The sequence below is a fragment of the Pelodiscus sinensis genome, chromosome 14, assembly GCF_049634645.1.
Source record: "Pelodiscus sinensis isolate JC-2024 chromosome 14, ASM4963464v1, whole genome shotgun sequence".
Lineage (NCBI taxonomy): Eukaryota > Metazoa > Chordata > Testudines > Trionychidae > Pelodiscus > Pelodiscus sinensis.
Window position 1 is genome coordinate 17,300,515 of NC_134724.1, and position 16,247 is coordinate 17,316,761.

Here is a 16,247-nt window from a genome sequence, read left to right on the forward strand (position 1 = left end):
TGAAACAGTCCCCATTTTTTGCCAGGGAAATGTGTGGCTCTGAAAATGTTGGAGAGCACCATCAAGACAGAGCAACTGTTCATCCCCCTACTTCACTTCAGCAAAAATTGTGGCCCCTGACATTCTTTTTCTTGCATTGTTCTGCCAATAACTTTAACTCTGACCTTCCAGAGACTCTCTTCAGGATAAAGAAGCCATTTCATCTCTGTGCCGCCTCATTAGCAAGGCCTCTTGTGACTTGCCTGAGCTAATTGTCCCTAACTGTGTTTGTGGTAAACTTGTGACAACCAAAAAAAATTGTAATGCTTTGCAGTGAAGAGAGATGCTTTGTCTGTTTAGCTGCCCCGGTATTTAAGAGCAGTGATAGTTTAAAAATCAACTTCACAAAGGAATAATTCCTCATTTCTGAACGTATTCAGAGTTCTGGGGAAATAGAGTTGCTCAAGAAGTTACGGTAGCACTAAGACCCCTTTAAAAACACTAATGACTTTACATTGTCAAGTATAGGTTTTACCTGTCTCATTGCTGCCTGAGAATTCCCGTTCAATTCCCACAGGAAAACCCACCCACTAAAACCAAGATTAATAGATTTTACAGGCCTATTAACTGAATCCTTAAAGAGGGCAGTCAAGGACAGGCATCTAGCAGCATTCTGTAAGGTAGAGTAGCTGTATGTCAATCAGCAGCACTTAAGCTTTTTTCTGTCCTTCTGGGATTTTTGTGGCACTGTACCTGCAATGTAGCTTTATGCCCGTCTCAAGCTGTTTGATTTGTTTTGTTTTTGTTTTAATACTGGTTACAATCCTTTGCTTTCTCTCCTATGTAAGTATTAAAGATTGAACCCCTTTTCTACATGTCACCCCACATATTGGAATTTGTGCACTCGGGGATTGTAGGCAGGGGGAAATTCTGCATATTGTATAAAATATGACCTTAATGTGGTGCAAGAACTATTTTTTTTTCTGCACTCTAATTCTGGGTGGGGATGTGAAATACCACAGCTCAGTGCATCTTTTTGAGCTGCATACAGGAAATGATTAACAGTGGTCCCTTACCTGAAATGTTAATTGTATTTATTACAATGATCATGTGTTAAGCATGGGGGAGCAGAGTGGTTTCAAGATGCTATAAAACAGGAGGGCACATTCCCTGCCACAAGAAGCATTCAGTAGAATGGTATGCATAGGTGGACTCCCCTGACTTATAGTGCCCCCTGTTGGTTCTGCAGCAGCCCAGCCTCTCCCTCCCCGTTCTTTCAACTCCACATAGCCTTTGATTTTTGTCTAATTATGTCCCTTCTCCCAGTGTCTATTTTACTGAAACAAAATACACCACAATGCTCAATCCTGGGCTTCACTTCTGTCCTCTTTTCCCTGTGCCTCCTGTCCTTTCTCTGTCCCGGAAGGCAGCCCTTCCTGGGTGGAGTCTTTTCTATTCCCCTGGAGCCTATTTTCCCTGGTTTTCAGGTTTAAACCCCTTCCCTTGTTGAGGTCCATATATCTAGACTACAGGCTTCTTTTAGAAGAAGTTTTTTTCGAAGAGATCTTCCAAAAAAACTTCTTCCGAAAGAGAACGTCCACACTACAAAAGCACATCAAAAAAGCGATCTGCTTTTTCGAAAGAAAGTGTCTAGACTGAATGGATGCTCTCTTGTAATCTGTGATTGCTATGGATGGAATGGTCACCAGGGCACCTGTGATTTTTTTTCCCCTCTTCTTCTGAAAGAACTCCCTCTTCCCTGTCCACACACGCCTTTTGCAAAAAGGCTTCTTCCTCATATCATAGAATGAGGATTACCAATGCCAGAAAATCCCCTCTGTTCTTTCAATTGTCTTGTGGAAGAACGCAATTGCAGTGTGGACGTTCCTCAAGTTTTGTCGGAAAAACGGCCATTTTTCTGACAAAATTCTGTCGTGTAGACCTACCCTAGGAGATTCGTATAAATCTTGCTCATGGCCACTCCTGAAGGAAGTAGCTAGAGGACTCTTTCAATATCATTTTGGATAATTTTTTCTCTTACTTCTCTGGGCTGAGAAAGGGGTCCACTGGCTGCCTGCTCTTTGCCTGATATTTTTTTTTAAGGCCCCGGCACCTGCCTTAAAACCATGGAATCAGTCGAGGTGTCTGGCCCCTGCTCCATCCTAAAGGGGCCAACATCCTGTGAGAGGGCACACCTACCATGCCTGCTCCCTGAAGGATATGCTATGTGCCTTTCCCCAGCTCTCCCTATAATAACCCACACTCCGAGTCCTCAGACACATCTCGGTGAACACAGTACCGAAGCTGGCATGCTCCTCTGAGGATTAGACAAGCAAAACAGTTGACCAGATGCCTGTCTAATCTCAGTGCTGATGCCCTGGGGGTATCTTTGAGTTTGGGAGGTGAAAATAACCCATTACTAGAAGCCGATGCCAGGTCTTCCAGGATCCTTTGCAAAAATGTTCAGATTCCTCTGCATCTCCTCCAGCCACTTCTTTGCATCACATTAATGTCCCCTCTCTTTCCTCTCCATGTGCCCTGACCACGTTAGGTGAGAGTGGACACTGGTGGAATGGTGGATAGCCTCAAAGAAGGGTGCGTGCCTATGGCAGGCATTGATATTATCCAGAGGTAGATAGAATCATAGGACTGGAAGGGACCTCGAGAGGTCATCGAGTCCAGCCCCCCGCCCTCAAGGCAGGACCAAGCTCCGTCTACACCATCCCTGACAGATGTCTATCTAACCTGTTCTTAAATATCTCCAGAGAGGGAGATTCCACCACCTCCCTTGGCAATTTATTCCAATATTTGACCACCCTGACAGTTAGGAATTTTTTCCTAATGTCCAATCTAAACCTCCCTTGCTGCACTTTAAGCCCATTACTCCTTGTCCTGTCCTCAGAAACCAAGAGGAACAAATTTTCTCCTTCCTCCTTGTGACACCCTTTTAGATATTTGAAAACCGCTATCATGTCCCCCCTTAATCTTCTTTTTTCCAAACTAAACAAGTCCAGTTCATGAAGCCTGGCTTCATAGGTCATGTTCTCTAGACCTTTAATCATTCTTGTCGCTCTTCTCTGTACCCTTTCCAATTTCTCCACATCTTTCTTGAAATGTGGCGCCCAGAACTGGACACAGTACTCCAGCTGAGGCCTAACTAGTGCAGAGTAGAGCAGCAGAATGACTTCACGAGTTTTGCTTACAACACACCTGTTGATACAACCTAGAATCATATTTGCTTTTTTTGCAACAGCATCACACTGTTGACTCATATTCAACTTTTGGTCCACTATGACCCCTAGATCCCTTTCCGCCATGCTCCTTCCTAGACAGTCGCTTTCCATCTTGTATGTATGGAACTTTGGTCTCATTTTGTGCCTTTGCCTTTCTAATCTTGCCCCTGCATTCCCGTGTTGCTTGCCTATATTCATCCTTTGATAAGCAGGTACATTTAACAAGTAGTAATCTAAGCCCTACTGAGGATTACAGCAGACCAATTTTCCTTAATTTTCTCGGCTCCTGCCTCATCCCAATGACATATCATGTCTGGTTACATTAACACATCAGGTGTCATTGTGTTTAAAAATAGTACGCTGAGCCAAGGAAATAAAACAAAATCCCTGAGTAACTGGCTGGTATACAAACTTGGAGAGAGGGGCCCAAGAATCAATTTGTATTCAATCTTTTTAAAAGAAATTTTAGGCTTAAAAGGACAATGTCCCTACCACCACATACTCATAACTGCAGCAGTAAAAAATAAATTGATCTGTCCCAGAGTTTGGTGATTATTGTATTACAGATTAAACTCTAGACTGAGTGCAGTGGTGCCAGGTTGGGATTTACCAGAGTTCCTATGAAGCAACATTGTACATGGTGATTGAATTGAATTGAAGATCTCTTACAAGTGAGCTGGAATGTAAATTGCATTTACAAACCACAATACAAGTTTTGAATTTTAACCTGGATATTAGGGAAGCAGGAAGGGGTGGAAGTGACTCCAGCCCCCTGAAATATGAAAAATACTATACCTAGGAAACTTTGAATGCATCTACACAATGCCCTAAACTCAAAATAAGATATGCAATCTGCGCCATGCAAATTACGTATCTTATTTCACTTGTATTTCAAAATAGCTTATTTCTAAATTTGACGCATCTACACATCATGCTATTTTGAGACATCCCTCTCAAAAAAACGAGGGTTACAGGAATGCCAAAATAGCACGCTTGTTATTTTGAAATAGCAGGTGCATTTAAAAGACTGAGGGTAGCTATTTTGGGATACCGGAAATATCTCCACTGTCTAGATGTACCCTTCCTGTCCGTAGGAAAAGTGAACTAGTTCCCTGTATGTATTTGTATTTCATATCTGTATTGTTAATCAGATTCAAAAAGATTTATATAGACGTCTTATCAAGAAAATTACTCCTTAAAGCCTGAATTGGCTTTTGAATAGATTGTTTGCTCTATCTTACCATCATTTTTATAACTGTAGCACTGAGCAGCCTCAACCAAGATCAGAACTCCATTGGACTAGGCATTGTGCATAAACATGGCAAGAGAGGGTTCCTGCCCAGAGCTGAACACTGACAAAAGGCTGGAAGAAAGCCAGGATTATTCCTCCTATTTTATGCATGGGGATTTCAGGGGGCTTTGGGTCTCAAGTCAATTAGTCATTTCAGTGGACCTGTAGATCAAGTCCTAAGAGATTTACCTAAAGTCACCGAGGGGTAATATTCCCTCTAATCTTTTTCATCCATCTTTGTGTGGAATAAATTGTATGTGTACTGAGGCATGTGTGACTGTGCACCATCAGTAGAAACAAAAAACCTTGCTGTGGGTGGTCTGCTGGTCAGCTGGTCAGCATGGGAATCTCTCCTAAGCAATCACACAAGGACACAGCTTACAGGAAACACTGACTGGGGTTTTATTTATACTTTATTTAGACACCTATGGCTGGCCCGTGCCAGCTGACTTGCGCTCATGCTGAAAGACTTGAATTGCAGTGTGGACATTCCGGGTTTGGCTGTAGCCTGAGCTCTGATATCCTCCCACCTCATTGGGGCCTAGAATCTGGATTCTAGCCCTAGCCTGGATGTCTACACTGCAATTAAATAGCCCTTTAGCCTGAGCCCTGTGAGCCTAAATCATTTGGCACAGGCTAACCATGGATTTTTAATTGCAGTATAGACCTATCCTGGAAGAGTATCTGCCTAAGATGGAAGCTTTAGAATCTCTGTCTAGTGTAACCACAAAGCCATTCATCTCCAATTAATCATCTCTATTTTCTATTCACAAAGTACTCCTGTCTGACTCTAGCTTTTAATTGAGTCTGCAGTCAGTTTTATTCTCAGCCTTGTCGAAAACCTATGTTGGCAAAGGAATTCTTTATTGCGTGTTATGAAAGGCTCCCAATCCCTGGAAAATCTCCGTCATTGTATCCCAAAGGAAAGCCTACTACAAAAATGAAGTATTCTCCTGTTTGGTATGTGATATCAGATTTGCATGTGTGCACAATGAAAGAGTTATCTGCAAATCCAATCCAGAAGAGGAATTACTCCAGGAAACATTGGCTGCAGACCACAGATCCAAATCTTGTCCAAGAAACTGGCTTTTAATGGGACACAGGAGTAAATGATGTTACTTTAATTCAGAAAGGAAAAAAAGTTAGATGGCAATTCACATCTGTGTGCTCTTAAAAAAAAGTGATTATCAGTGGGAAAGCAAAACAAATTAAAACCATCAATAGAATGGAATGGACGGGGGAGTGTGTGGATAGATCAAAGTGTTGGTGGCTTTTGTTTTTTTAATGAGTGTGGTGCTGGAATGATACTGAAACAGCTGACTTAGGCCTGGATTGGCTGATTCAGGTCCGCATCAGCCGTAAACCAAGCTATGACCGGTCTGATGCTCCCGGTCTTTCCTTTGATACAGACTACACGACTTTGAGTTCTTGAGCCTGGATGCAAAGGACTTAGCGACACATCTGAGTGCTGTCATTACCAATCAGAAGTTCGATTTGCATTTCAATTTGTTCCACAAGGCTTCCATTGATATGTCAGCCTTCTGTTTTTTAACTCCGGGTTAGCCTACATAGTCCATGCAGCTCATTCTGTGCAATGGCTGTTTGCATGTTCTGGTGAGAGTGTGAAGAATCTCAAACTTCTCACCTCAACTGGCTCACAGATCCACCACCATCTGTCTCATCTGTGGGTGGGGGTGGAGGTAAATTAACTGGACAAGCCACATAGTGCCAAATCTGCTAGATCCTGTGTGCAGAGGTTCTGTGCCCCCCAATTCATTTGGAGCATCCCAGACTCCTGTATCCATTTCACTCAGACCTCCATGCCTGTGGACAAGAGCAGGTGTCTCTCTTGGATAAGCCAGTTTGGATCTACAGTGAGAATTCAATCAGCAAAGCGGTTCAGCTGAATCAAGGAAGTTCTTTATTTCTTGTGAAAATGTGTTGGGATCGATATCGTAATCGGCTTCCTGCTCCATCTCCCTTGAAGAGAATAATTCATCACTCCTGCTCCTTACTGTGGCTTCCCTCTCCTCTTCATATTACTGTTAACACTACTGTTAATACCACTCCTTATTGATTTGCTGTGTACTAAGATACACTGTTTAATCTCCAGAATTTTCATCTATAGCATTTTCCAGACAGAATTATAAGCAAAACTTTAACTTCTACTAACCCAATAAACTATGTCCACTCCAACCCAATAGTGAAGCCTAGTCTACACCAAAACATAGGTTGGTCTAGCCACAGTTCTAAAGCGGATAAAAGGTTGTACTCTGCAATGTAGTTAGGTTGACCTGACCCACACTGTAGACACAGTTACGTCGATGAAAGAATTCTAGCCACAGCCTTTCATGGGGGTGAATTTACCACAGCGATGGCCTATGCTATACTGCAGCACCGCAGCTCTGCTGCTCTGGAACTTGTGCTGTAGACATAAGTACTGACTAGGCAGTTACTGTATTTATTTCTGTATCACAAGGATGTTAGCCATGTTACAGACCACTAGAAAGACAGTCCTTGCCTGATGGAGCTTCACAAACTATGTAGAACAGTGTGTATTGAGGCTGTAGATGATGGAGGTGCATAGCCCAACTGGAATCATAGGACACAGGATGGATGGGAGAAGGGGGAGGGAGAACACAGATTTGCTAGTGGGTGAAGGAGATAAGAGCAAAAAGGCAAGTAGGCAGCCCTGCTACTCCTGGGGTCTTTTCCCCATCCCTTCCAGCCCCATCCTGTACTCTGATCTGGTCCTGTGATTTTGTGAGCTGCCTGATATGAAATAGTGGGGCTAAACCTTTTATTAAAATTAATCATACGGGCATGAGAGATGGACCATGAAGGACGCAGGGTTGATGTGTAGATGGTGGCAAAGTTGTTCAGGGCGTTGAGAGCAAGGCTGAGGAATTTGAACTAGACAGGGGAAAGAGACATCAACTTCTGTTCAGCAGCTTCCTGGGATTGCTTTGTTAACTAAGAGCCAATTATTTCAGGCATTGGGGAGAGGAGGAAGGTGAGGCATAAATGCCCAGAACATAAATATACCACCTGGAGTCAGTGACTACTGCACCCTGCTGTGGAAAAGGGGTTGGGCCTTGTGAGATCTGACCCAAGTCACGTGATCAGTCTCTTACTAGCAATTCTCTGACCCTTCTTTATTGTATGGTGTCAAAATAGCATAGGTAAGAGAAAATCAAAGTTTCTTCTCAGTTTAAATGCAATCTCACTTCTCCCCTTATGATGTCACTGAATTTCCAACCATTTACAATTTTTTTTTAATTTAACCAGGTTCCAAAACAACTTCTTAGCTGAAAAATGTTTTCTCCACTTGTTCGTATACATGTGCCTTTTGATGAACTCTCGTGTGTGGAGACGGACCATGCAAAAGATTGGACCAAACTAAATGCAACTAGTGAGAAAGTGATGTGGCTGCAAATCAGAGTTTTGTTTTACCACCAGCACTGTATAAGTCACAAGAGTGCCATCTTTGCCCAGGCTGCCTCTTACCTCCCTCCCTCTCCATTCCTCAGATCCGATTGCAAAACACCCTATGTTAGAACTCACCTCTATGTTAGAGAGGGGAGTTCAGCTTTCACGGCACATTCATTCTCTGCTAAGACTGCCCTTTTGGCTGAGAAGCGTGATGGTAGTTTTGTGCAAAGGAGGCCTTGGAAAATCTATCAGGTGCTTTAAAATAACTCTGGTGGGCTTATCTTGATGGCTCAGTGTTGCCACAGGAGATAAATGGTTTGATTCAAGTCTCTATCATTCCAAAATGGCAAGGGCAGAGAGCAATGAGCAGAAGTCAAATTCAGTTCTCAAGAGAGGAAATGTCTCTTGTTGCCATGCAACATCCCATGTAGTCAGTTTAGCAGTAGCATTGTCCGGCTCAAGAGGAAGTCATCATTTTCAGAAAGGTCAGTGACTCTGGCAATTACACAAAGAGCTAGTTAGAAGTGGAAAAAGAAAGGAGGCTCTTCTCTTTATTTCAAATGTGCTCTCATGGGAAATCCAAGCTAGCGGACTTCTGTTTCCACCCTTTAGGAGATATGGCGGTTGTTTATCACTACATCACCTCATTACTGGTGATATGGGTTTTAAGATTTCAAGTTAAATGAGTAGCTGGAAAGTTTTTTTTTTTAATTTAAAAAATGGCTGGGAAACAAAATCAGATAACAAAACAGAACAAATTAGCTTAGAATTTATTAAGACACAAGTTGTCACCATCCCAGGATGGATCACAAATATAGTGGATAATGAGATGTGAATGGTTTAAAAATATATTTGCTTCAAAACATGCCATTGTGTTCTTTGGAACACCACTCAAGTAACTGTGCATAACTTGTGGTACATGTCACTCTTGGAATGAGGGAGTAGGAGTTTTAAACCAGCTCATCTGAGTAAAGCATTCAGAGGATATTTGTTACTCAGCATCACAAGACATTTATGAGCGGGGAAAAACCAAGATGAGAACTATGGGCCTGGAATATGAACTGGGTCATCATGCCAGATGGAAGGGTTTATTGCAGAGGGCAGATGTTGCCTTCCTTTCCTGGATGCTCCTGGGTCACAGTATAGGAGGAGGCAGAGACACTGTTGTATTGGAGTAATGGAGGATAAATAGCTTTAAAGGGATACAATAGGAATGGTTAAAAGAATGTATAAGGAGGATAGCTTTGCCCTTTTGGGCTAGGGATGATGTAAAGTGTCTATAAATAACAGCTAGGCTTTTATTTTCCATCTGTTTAGTTCGACATGAAGGAAGCTGGATTAGTTTTTTTTGTTTTGTTTTTTAATTAAAGACTGAAAATATGTGGTGAAAAAGGGTCTGAATTGTATTTGCCCTAAGGTCTGTCTCTACAGCTAGACTGGTGAAAAGGGGCTTTAGTGCCAATGAGACATTGAGCCTCATTTTCAAGATCCTCCTGAAGATAATTGCCTGGGCAGGCACCACTCTTGCATTCAGTCTGGGATTAAGAGCAAGAGAGAAAATATAAGTACAATGATTTTTCTAATCATTCTGCAATAGACTATGGGGGAGGTTCTAGTTCCAGTGGGCTTGAATTTGAATGAGCGAACTGAACTTTACCTTGTGAGCCAATAAGTGTTGGGATCTGGATGGAACTCTACAAAATTTGTTAATTCACCAGTGCCCTGTTCCTATGCAGCATGGCACTATGCGGTATTAGGACGTACTGTACATACCTACTTCATTAAAATATCAGATCTTACATATGGACCATAATTAAAAGAATTCCATTAGATATCACTCACTCATCAAGATTATCCTCCAAGGTTTCTAGGAAATATCAAAGGAGAGAAGATGAGGCTCTGATTTAACCCAGAACCTATTATCTCCACAGATACCAGTTGCCTTGGTATTTGAGTACTTAACAAACATCATTAGAGTCCTGGGATCAAACTGTAAATAGTGATTTTTGGTTTCTTTTGGGTTCCAATTTGCACCATGGAATGATGCACAATGTGGCATGACCATCTGCAGTAAGAACTAGACTGGTGAGCACTATCATCAGGTAATAGGCAAAGATCAACAGCACCAGTACATATATGAAGAGAACTCTTCACTATAACTACTGAAAGAATCCATATGCCCAATACTTTTTATTGATGAAAATCATTAAATGGACTTTCAAGGACTAGAAGGAATTGAAAAGAGTAACCGAATGAATATTTTCCAAAGAGAAGAATCTTGGGTTGTATCATAGTTAGTTTGCTATAGGGTATGAAGATTTCTCAAACACTTAACCTCATAATAAACTTTGATTTCTCAGCTCTAGAAAAGTTACACACCAGCAAAGCTGAGTTCAATTATAACACTTCATTACACAAACAAACAAGCTCTATTCCCTAGAGATTAATAACATTTAGGATGACTAGTTGTTTATGTTTTAATCCCAAGGGACCAAGACTGGTCCAGCATTGAACTAATCTTTATTAATTTTTGCTCATGAGAATTCATCTGTTAAAGTGCTTTTTAAAAAAAATCACTTTAAAAGCCTTGCCACAGATGGAAAACACCGACATAAGTTCCCACTAGGCTTCAGACATGTCATCATGTAACCGTTACTAAATGCAGCTATTTAAGATCTCATTTGTACTGTAATCCAAAATTGCTTTTTATGGAAAGCAAAAAGTGGTGTGAATGCTGCCATTTATTTAACACCACTCAGTGTTCTAAAAACACTTGCAGGGCAGGGGAGAGGGAGAAGAACCCTGTACATGGCATGCAAATGAGAGTTCTGCTTCTCCACACTCCACCTGCCTGCTTCTTTTGCCATGAAGACAGGATCGTCCACTGTGTCTAGGGAGGCAAGGTGGGCAAGCTACCTCTGAGGGTTCCACATGGATGGGAGACAGCAAATCCTTTAGCAGGGCCTTTCCCACAGCCATTCCTGGAGCTGTCCCACACTACAAGGAATGCTCAGTGGGAAGCTTTTGAAGGGCTGGACAAAGAGGTCTTAATGGTGCTGGCTGATCTCTCTCTGGGATAAGGATCTTCTGGCTCCCCACAGTCTCCAGTCGCAGCTGTGAAAGGGGTGTGATGTGGAGCATATTATAGCAGTTGAGATCTCTTTCTGTTGTGTGAAGATACCAACTACTCACTTGGTCTATAGTGAATGAACATCAAAAGTCCTTGGGGAAGGGAACGTGTAAAAATGGATTTTAATCCACTACACGGTGTCTACATTTTTGGTTTCCAACAGAATGTGTTCTTGAAGTTCATGACTGAGAAGGGCATCCATGGATAAATATCAGAATGATGCAGTCAGTTATCTAAAGAACCCTTCCTAATTTCTGTGAGGCAAAGACCCAGTTCATGTAACATTCAGATGCTTTGGTTGGTCAGGCATCAAAGACTTTGTAATTCTTCCAGCCTTTCTAACGAAGGCATCTACCTTTTGCAACTCACCCACAAAGCCAAATTTGAACAAACTCTGCATCCTCTCTAAGGGCACGTCTACACAGCAAGGCTAAAGTTGAAATAAGCTAGGCAACTTGAACTAAGTCAATTGTGTAACTTCAGTTGAAATAGCTTATTTCGGCTGTTGGTGCTGTCTACACAGCAGGAAGTCAGAGAAAGAGCACTCATCCTCTCACTTCCCTTACTCCTCATAAATGAGGGTTACAGGAGTCAGAGAAAGAAGTCCTCCAGCTTAACATTATTTCAACATTATGTTGAAAAAACTGCTGGTTGTGTAGACTCGGACTATGGTATTTCGGAATAACGTTAGTTATTCCAAAATGACACAGCTGTGTAGACGTACCCTAAATGAGAACCAACATTGTCAAGAGGTTAGAACTGGGAGGCAAACATAAATTCACAAAGCCTGCCTTACTTTTGGAAATTCCTTCTCCTGGCTGATTATGTGTACCTCTTTCCTATCAATGATAGGAGCACTGGTAGAGTCAAGGTGCCACAACCACTGACATTTTTAGTAGTGTCAGGCAGATCTGTTCTGAACAGAGTTAGATGACACTGTGCTTGAAATGTGAGTAACTTCTTGGAGGCCTGCCTATTCTAGTGCTCTCACTGAAGTGTGCAAAGGTGATATGCAGTTCTTTTTCTGCCCTGATTCCCGTGCTGCTCTGTTTGTACCTTCCAGTATGTGCTATTACAGCAGATTTAGGGGTGTGTTGTGTTTATGCTGCTCAGTGAAGTTATAGATTCTTAGATCAAAAGGGACCATCTAGTCTGACATCCAGGGCCCACAATGGGTTGAATTCTTACCCAGGACTTACCTGGTAGAGTTGCATCCCAGCCTTGCCCGCTGCAGTAAGGAAACCATGTGGTTAATGGGGCCCTACTTTGGCTGCACACCATCTTTGCTCTGAGGTGATCCTTCCTCGATTCCTGGGGTTAGTGCTGGAACACGGAGCCAGCTTCTCACTCCTAAAGCTTAAGTCCAATTTTATCAAGTATTTCTTGAAAGTCTTTAAAAAGGCAAAGTTCATTTTTACATGGTACCCTGGTCAAGGGTTCTCATTGCGCAATATCATTTTGCAGTTTTTATGTGTCCGCTGCTAATTATAGATCTGGAAGGATCCTTGAGAGGTCATCAGTCCACTGTACTTATGGCAGGAGCAAGCATCCTCTAACTCAGGGGTGGGCAATAACTTTTGATGGAGGGGACACCAAGATTTAGGAAAGTGGTCAAGAGCCGCTGTCGTGGGTTGGAGTGGCCACCCACTGACCCCGAAGGGGAGGCGCCTCTCCCAGAGCCTTGGTGGGCTACACGTGGCCCTAATGAGCCATCTGGCTGGAAGCCAAGGGGCGGAGCCAGAGAGGTAAAAAGCCTGCCAGCCAGGCCAGTGAGGCCCTGACTGCTGAAGAGGCCAGAGGACTCCCCTACACCTCAACGAAGGGAGCGAAGCCATGGCGCGGTGGAAAGCTGGCGTGGGCCACTGGGCTCCCTGCTGCACAGCGGCTCGGAGGAACAGCAGAGGCCAGAGGAACCCCCTGTACGCCGCGGAGCAGAGCAAACGCCTGGGGAGGTGATGAGCTGGCGTGGACCACCGGGGCCCCTGCTGCACCACAACCCGGAGGAAGCACCAACTTCCCCAGATGTCCCAAACACCCGGCAAACCACTGAGGAGTGGCCAATGGACCTAGATCCCCCTGATGCCGCGGGAGACGTACGCGACTGTCAGGTACGCGTTGAGGGGGAAGAGGGAAGTGGCCCAGGGGACAGCATGGATGTAGACATGCCCGGATCAGTGTGTTTCGGGCTGGAGCCCCCACTGATCCAGCAGCAGTAACTGGCTACTCCTAGGGCCCTGGGCTGGGGCCCAGTGGAGTGGGAGGGCCTGTGCCCCCCTGCCACCCACCATTTGTATGGTAGCCTCCCACACTCCGCCATTGCTGGCGAGCTGCCTGCAACCCTCCTGAGCAAGGAAACCTCACTTGTGTACTAGGCCGTGATAAACTGCTGGGCTTTTACAAACTGTTCCTTGCAACCCCACCCTGAACCAGGGCTGGGCTTCTAAACTGCTTTGCCTGTTGCCATGCCCTGACCAAGGGCTGGGCTTATAGACGATTTACCGGTGGCCCCCACCCTGAACTAGGGCTGGGCTTGCCTCCCCATAGACTTGGCAGCCTGCCCTAAACTAAGGCCAGGCCTCTGCCTCTCATTTGCTGGCCTGCTCCACACCACTCTGTTATCGTTTACTTTTGTCACCTGCCCTGAGGTAAGAGCAAGGACCCTGGACTGGTTATTTGTTGTGTTAATTCCCCCCAGAAACTGATCTGGGTTGGAGTGGTGCCCCGCCCGGAGCTGACCAGCTTACAGCCACACTCTTCCATGATATTAATGGAGGAGGTGCAGGGTCTGGGATGGAGGTTGGGTGAAGAAGACATTTGTGACCTCAGGCCGCGGTCTAAGATGCAGGGGCTTGGGTTATGACCTGGAGCAGGGGACTGGGCTGTAGGATCTGGGAGGGAATATGGGTGCAGGAAGAGGGGCAGAGGCCTTGGTTTGTGACTTGGGATAGGAGGGGGTTGTGACATGGAGCAGGAGATGGGGGGGCAGGATATGGGAGTACGAGGGGGCAGAGAGTTTGGTTTATGTGGGATATGGGGGCAGAGGACTGGGGTGTAAGAGGCAGGCTCTGGCTGGGAGATTTACCCATTGACTCCCAGCCAGCAGCCTTCTCAGACTCGCAGCCTGCCCTGCCCCGGCACTGGCTGCAGGGGCCATGTGGTCTTTGAGCAGCCATGAGCCTGAGAGGAGGATGGAGGGGTGCTTCACAAATTGCCTGTTGACAATAGGAAACTTCCATTGGTTGAAAATTAGCCAGTGGGATTGTGTTGGGGGCGGGGGCAGCACATGAAGCATCTCTCCCCTCCTCCGGCTCTCAGCTGTTGAAAACAGAGCCGTGCAGCAGCCACTTTTCTCAGTGGTATATTGGGGGGCAGGCAGGGAGCCTGCCTGAGGTTCCCCAATGCATCCACAATCTTGACAGGCCAGATCCAGCCCACCTGCTCTAAACCATCTCTAACAGGTTTTTGTCAAACCTGTTCTTAAAAATCTCCATCGCTGGAGATTCTACAATCTCCCTAGGCAATTTATTCCATTGTCTGAGAGAGATTCCAACTCACCTACTGTTTGTCCTTCCCTCCCATTCATTATTCAACAGACTGGAAGTAGATTTATGAACATAGACATCTGTCTCTTTATTGAGTAAGAGTAATTTTATGTTTAGGTTCTAAACTTGTATCATCATTACATGGAATAAAGCAGACAGTAAGGTTGGGATAAACTTAAAGGCTACGTCTACACTGGCCCCTTTTTCGAAAGGGGCATGCTAATTTTAAACTTCGGAATAGGGAAATCCGCGGGGGATTTAAATATCCCCCGCGGGATTTAAATAAAGATGTCCACTGCTTTTTTCCGGCTTGGGGAAAAGCCGAAGAAAAGCGTCTAGACTGGCCCGATCCTCCGGAATATAGCCCTATTCCGGAGGATCTCTTATTCCTACTTATTCAAAGTTCACAGACATTTACCTCTCACCCTTCCCTCCCTTCCATCCCCCTTCTGTTCTGAAATTTGATTTATCCTTTTCATGTGTGTTCACTTTTTTATTTTTATTTGTATCCATTGGTATATATGGTTGTGACAATTTTCTTCCACTATTTGATCTGAGGAAGTGGGTCTGGCCCACGAAAGCTCATCACCTATTAAACCATCTTGTTAGCCTTTAAAGTGCTACACAGTCCTGTTTTTTGTTGTTTTGTAAGTTTATCCTGTACAGACTCGGCTACCCCCTGAAGATTTTTAACACTAGGGGTCAGACTAACACACGCTCTGAAAAAAACAAGGAATCCAGTGGCACCTTAGACTAACAACTTTATTATGGCATACGCTTTCACAATATAATAAAATGGTTAGTTTTTAAGGTGTCACCAGATTCCTTGTCCTTTTTGCTGAAACGGCCAAGCACGGCTTTCTCTGAAACGTGCTCTCAAAGAGAGAGGATAAAAAAATTGCTCATCTCAGCTCTCTTGGGTGTTCGTAAAAACATCTCTTCCACTACAGTTTGTCTGGCCCAAGTCCCCACTGTGACCCAGAGCCTTGTTTGTACTTTAAGAATGACAAGTCACTTAATGGTATCTTCCAGCTCCAATTTCTTGTGTGTGTGCACATGCATGTGCCTTTTATTCATTTTGCTACCATGAAAGAAACAATGTTTTATTAATGAAACCTGAAATTCTGCAGAAACTGATGATTAAACATTTTCTTCCACTCATAATGGAACTATTTCTACTTGGTGAGCAGAATTTTCCAGACATGAATATATTTTTCCCTTATGATGTATAGTTCTGTTTAGAGGAATGATTTAACTAGACAGGCTACCAGTGATGGGTATTGTGTTAGTGAACATTAAGCCCTATGGAAATTAGAGAACTGGTCCTGCAAGTAATGTTTATTGCCACAAAATGTTAACCACAATGCTGTCCACAACTGACTAAAAAATGTAAGTAAGGACCGGTTATGTTCAAAATTTTGTCAAGCTAATTGCTATCTTCTACACTAGCTCTATTAAGCAAAACCACTGAGCCATACCTCACCATCAATGGCATAGAACTAGAGACCCTCTGGAGGTCATTATGTAGGATAATGGTTTGTTTGGAGTGATGCATATACTGTATCTCTGAAGCAGCAAAACCCTTTTATAAATAAGCATTTTGGAACTCTCCTGATTAGCTAAATATTGTGTCCTATTAT